The sequence below is a fragment of the Rousettus aegyptiacus genome, unplaced genomic scaffold (genome assembly GCF_014176215.1).
Source record: "Rousettus aegyptiacus isolate mRouAeg1 unplaced genomic scaffold, mRouAeg1.p scaffold_m13_p_7, whole genome shotgun sequence".
Classification (NCBI taxonomy): Eukaryota; Metazoa; Chordata; class Mammalia; order Chiroptera; family Pteropodidae; genus Rousettus; species Rousettus aegyptiacus.
The window spans coordinates 70,934,852-70,940,084 of record NW_023416310.1 but is presented as its reverse complement, the minus strand read 5'-3'; the positions used below and the strand labels follow the sequence as shown (position 1 = coordinate 70,940,084).

The 5,233-nt window shown below is 45.4% G+C and overlaps 1 pseudogene; it reads right to left on the bottom strand.

Annotated features, from left to right (window-relative positions):
* Positions 1-2,098: 2,098 nt before the first annotated feature.
* On the bottom strand, positions 2,099-2,217 carry LOC118605781 (annotated as a pseudogene).
* Between the last annotated feature and the right edge of the window lie 3,016 nt (positions 2,218-5,233).

Genomic DNA, 5,233 nt, shown 5'->3' with positions numbered 1-5,233 from the left:
CTCGTGCCTGCCAGTGAACTCCACCGGGAGTCAGGGTGCGGGCACTCTAACGGCAAACACCTAAAGGACAATGAGGAAAGCTGTACTTGAGTCACAAAAACGGTGCTTGGAGAGTCCAAGCATCAGGAAGAAAGGTTTCTAGCACGAACCGCTGGGCGCCCGGCAGGCAGGAACATTGTCTGGGCAGAGGGAGAAGCCTGAGCAAAGCGGCCAAGGCCAAGGCCGCTGGGGCAGGTCCCGGCCGCAACGGTCCGCTGTGCTCTGAGGCAGGATCCGCACAAAGAAAATGCGGGTAGGTCTGTTTCCGGGTTCTTTTTAAAAAATTATCACGTATACATACTTGGTAAACCATTTATATATCGCACAGGGACCCCATCCACTGCCGCTGCGCGCCTCCGTGTGACAGCGCACGCGCCGCTCCGGGCAGTTTCGGGGGTCTCCGTGCATTTCCTTCTCTCCCCTCCCTTGCTAACACTTAACATGCACCCTCTGTATTTTCCTCCATCATATAACCATCCACATACACATAGCACAGACACTTTGCCATTATTTGTATAGGATCGGGGTACACGTGCCTTTCTGCAATTTGATTTTCACACTCAGCACTTCAACAGTCCTCCGAGCATCCGACATAGCTCTGCTCCTATCCCGTGGCTATGCGCGGTCTTCGCATGGCGTGGCTTAGTCAGCCCTACCTCCCTTAGTGGGCGTCACCTTTGTTTCCTATCATCTCTGAAGCGCTGCCCCAATAAAACATTCTCTCCCTGTCTTACACGCGGGCAGTCACCCTGCGAGACTGAGTCACAGGGAAGCGAAGTTGAAGGACGTGTATGTGACGCATATGGATACGTATATCAAGAATTTTAATAACTGACGTTGCTAGATTGCTTTCCCAAAAAGCTGTGTCAAATCATGTCGCTACCTCTTCACCAATCCCCACCACCAACCGATGTGACAGCTCTTTAATTTGGTTTGGCCTCACTGTCACTTTATTTTGCATTTTTCTGCTCATTAGCGACGACTAGTGAAATCCACCACCTTTCTGCCTTGGTGACCATTTACGCTTGCTCCTCTATTATTTGGTTAATCAGATATGCCTATGTTATCAGTTGTTTTCTTAGTGTCGATTTTTAATAGTTCTTTATTATGAACATATTATTCCTTTACGATTTGAGTTGCAAATAACTTCCCAAATATATCATTTGTTTTCTCAACATTTTACAATAAAACTGTTTAGATTCCATATTACCAAATGTGCCGCCTTTTACGAGTTCTGAGTTTCCAATCTTCGTTGAAAAGATGCCCCTGGCTTGTTTCACACACGTCTCTCAGACCATCCCATATAATTGTTTTCGTTTTTATACTTGTCTTTAATCGATTTGGAATTTGTTCATATATAATTTTTATTACGACGTTGTTATATTTTTACATTATTTACAGATATAATTTTATGCTTTTAAAGTCCCTAGTTTTATTTTCTTCCAGATGGATCGCCAGTTGTCCCTCTCCCACTGACTCGAACTACTACTGTCTGATATAGATTACCTTCTCATATGCTGGAATCTAAACGTCTCTTCGGTTCTGCTGACCTGTTTTACTGTTCCAGCAGAAACGCCACACTATCAACGCATACGGCTTTCCACACGACAAGGCAAATTCTCCTCTAGCCTTTACTTAATACTATTCCTGGCCAGGTTCGGGCGTTTATCCTTCCATGTACACGTTAAAATCGTTTTTATCACATCAGTGGTAATAAGTGTATTCATGTTTCCTACTTCCTTTAGGTTGTTTTTGATATTTTATAATTAGCCAGAAAATTGTTCCTCTTAATTTTCAAATCGTTCTCCTTAATTTGATTTTGTTACATAAACTTGTAGTATCTGTTTATGATTCTTTCACACCCTTGTTTCTGTGGTTGCATCTTTTCGTCTCCAAGAACGACAGCTTCTACTCTCTTCTCCTCATCAGTGTCATGAGAGAGATATCTATTTTGTTACTCTTCCCGAAGAACTGGGTTTTATTTTTATTTCTATTTCTATTTTTTAGGTGAGGCAACCCTTGGTTGACCTCACAGATTGCAAGGACCTTGTCAGGTTTACACCTACAGCACCTGGTCTTCCTAGGCGGTCTCCTATCCAAGTACTAACCAGGCCCATCCCTGCTTAGCTTCCAAGATCAGACGGGATCAGGCTTATTCAGGGTGGCATGGCCGTAGACAAGAACTGGGTTTTAGATTTAGGTATATGTTGTACTTTATCTATTTCCTTAACTTCACTTTTTAACTTTATTAATTCCTTCTTCCCAGTTTCTTTTGGTTTATATGTTTATATGTTGTTCTAATGGCCTAAAATTGGATTTGTGGCAAAGGACTTGAACAGACATTTCTCCAAAAAAGATACACGTATAGGTAATAAGCACATGAAAAGATGTTCAATATCATCCATCATAAAAGAAATGCTAATCAAAAGTACTATGAGATACCACCTCATACCCATTAGAATGGCCACTACTCACCCCACCAAAAAAAGAAAAAAAAAAAAAAAGCAGAAACTAAGTGTCGGCGAGGGTGGAGAAAAACTGGAGCCCTTGCACACCATTTGTGAGAATCTAAAATGCTGCAGCCACTATAGAAAATGAGAGAATGAGTCCTGAAGGCTTTTTTTTTTTTTTTACGCATGTATTATTTATAGCTCATAGCTTTTTTCTTTCGGTCCTTGAAAAATGACGCGCGTCCCTTCTGGCCTCCTCGGGTCCAGACGAGACGCCCCTCTCGTTTGGTCTTCCCCGCCACGTCCTGTGTCCTTGTTCTCCAGCTACTTTCAATAATTTTCTTTTGTCTTTACGTCATAGAAATTCAATTACGATGGGTCTGGGCATAGATTTCTTTGAGTTTACCCTATTTGGAATTCATCCTGCTTCTGAAGTCTGTAAGTTTGGCTTTTACCAAATTTGAGGAGTTTTCAGACATTTCTTCAAATATTTTTTTTGGTCTCACTCCCCCCTTTCCTACTGGGCTGTGTGGACATGCCTATCAAGTCTTATTGTCTCACTGGTCTCTGAGACGCCATTAAAATTTTTTTCAGCCTATTTTCTGTTGTTCACGTTGGGCAGATTCTACTGATTTATATACAAGTTCACTGATTCTACCTGCTTGTCACCTCTACTCCACTATTCAGTCCATTCGGCAAGATCTTTTAATTTCAGTCATTTTTCAGCTCTATAATTTCTTTTTGATTCTCTTTTTTATAAATTCTGTTTCTACTTTTTTATTTATTGTAAGAGAATTTGTAAGAGCTTGTTAAAACATGTTTATCATGGCTGTGTTCAAATCTTTGCCAAATAAATAACAGCGCTGGCACCTGTTGCCCGTTCTTTCTTATTCATGAGTGATTTTCCTGGTTCTTAGTATGATGAGTGACCGCATCCTGCAGGCTGTTGTTCAGCAACCCTGGATCCCATTTCGTCTTCTTTTAGTACGCAGGCCCCCTATTCAGGTGTCATGCCAGGGCTGGTCAAATCTCACTGCACCTGCTTGGCCCTGTGGACACACGTGGTAGGAAACCTGAAGTGCCACCTGATTCTGCCAGGCGGGAAATACAAGACCAGCTCCCTGATCCAGCAGAGCTCCAACCTCCAGGTGGGGGACTGGCGCACGCTGCCTGATTTCGAGGGGTGTGCGGGGAGGGCAGGGGCACGCGTGGAAAGTCAACTCCTTGCTCAGCCCCGCTGAAAATGTGTGTCAGCGTGGGGTTCCCTTGGATTTGCAGGGAGCAGGGTAAGTGCGCCCAAAAGCTATTCCTGATCCCGTCCTTTCCCCGTCCTTTGGGAGAACAGGCTCTTCTTGGAGCTTCTCCCCTGTGCCCGTTCGGGGCTGGAAGCTTCTGCGGTGCCCTGAGGCAGATGGGCGCGCATAAGGAAACCCCAGGAACTCGCCCTCTCGTCACGAAGGCCCCTGGTTCCTAGACGGTCTGCCGCCTTCCTGTGCCGTTCGCCGGTTCTCGGTTCTCTCGGTTCTCGCGGGGTCCGAGCTGTGAGAGGGCGGAGCTCGCAGGCGGAACAGGAAGTCTCTGGCCCCGCCCACTTGTCCTCTTCCTCTTACTTCATGTTTTCTGCTGGCTGCACTTTCCTCTTCCTAACGCCTACGGGTCTGGGCAGGCGCCGCTCATTCCATTTTGCTCTTTTTCATTTAAAAGTTTCATGTGTGTATCATTCCTTACTGCTTCCTTTTACCCATAGTAGTCATCAGTCACATATTTTACTATTTCTTACAAAGTGCTCTCCACAGAGACAATTTATACTTCACCTTCCACACTCAGACAAGACTGTTAGAATAATTTCAATGTCCCCACCTTCCATTCGGCAAAGATCTGAGCCCCTATTTTGCATCGAAGAAAGCGCAGGGTAGGGAGCAAAGCAAAGTTCTACCCTCATGAAGCTGTTATTCTAGTGGGGAACAGAAATGTGTGTATGAGTGTGTGTGTCTGTATGTATGTGCATGTGTGTGTCTGTGTGTGCGCATGTGTGTCCGTGTGCGTGCATGTGTGTCCGTGTGCGTGCATGTGTGTCTGCGTGCATGTGTGGTGTGTGTGTGTATGCGTGCATGTGTGTGGGGTGTGTGTGTATGCGTGCATGTGTGTGGTGTGTGTGTGTGCATGTATGTGCATGTGCGTGTGTGCATGTAGAGGTTTAGTAAGCCGGAAGGAGCCAGGCGGCAAGGTCAGAAACACAGCCAGGACCGCACGCATAGAGACTTGCCGGCCGCACACAGTAAGGGCTCTGAATTGTACTCTAAGCGCAACGGGATTTACACGCTAAGTGAGCAGCGGAAAGGCGTGACCGGACGCACCCCGTCTGGCCACAGGCACAGAAGAGTAAAGGGAGGGTAACTCTTCACAAGGCTTGTTACTGACGATGCTGTCCCGGGATGGCGACAAGGTTGACTGCAAGCGGTCAATTTCAGGACTGAATCTGCAGGGAGAGCCAACAGGATTTGTTAATGGACCAAACATGAGAAATGACAGAGAAAATCGAGGCTTACTCCAAGGCGTGCGGCCTGAGTTACTGGGAAATTAAGATGCCATTTACCAAGATGGGGAACGTTGGGTAAAGGGAAGATTTAGTGAGGAAAAATAAAACCAAGACTTTGGTTTCAGACATATTAGGTTTGGGAATATTCGAGATATCTGAGAGGAGCTCAAAGGCCACTGAAGACATAAGTGCGGACTTCTAGGGG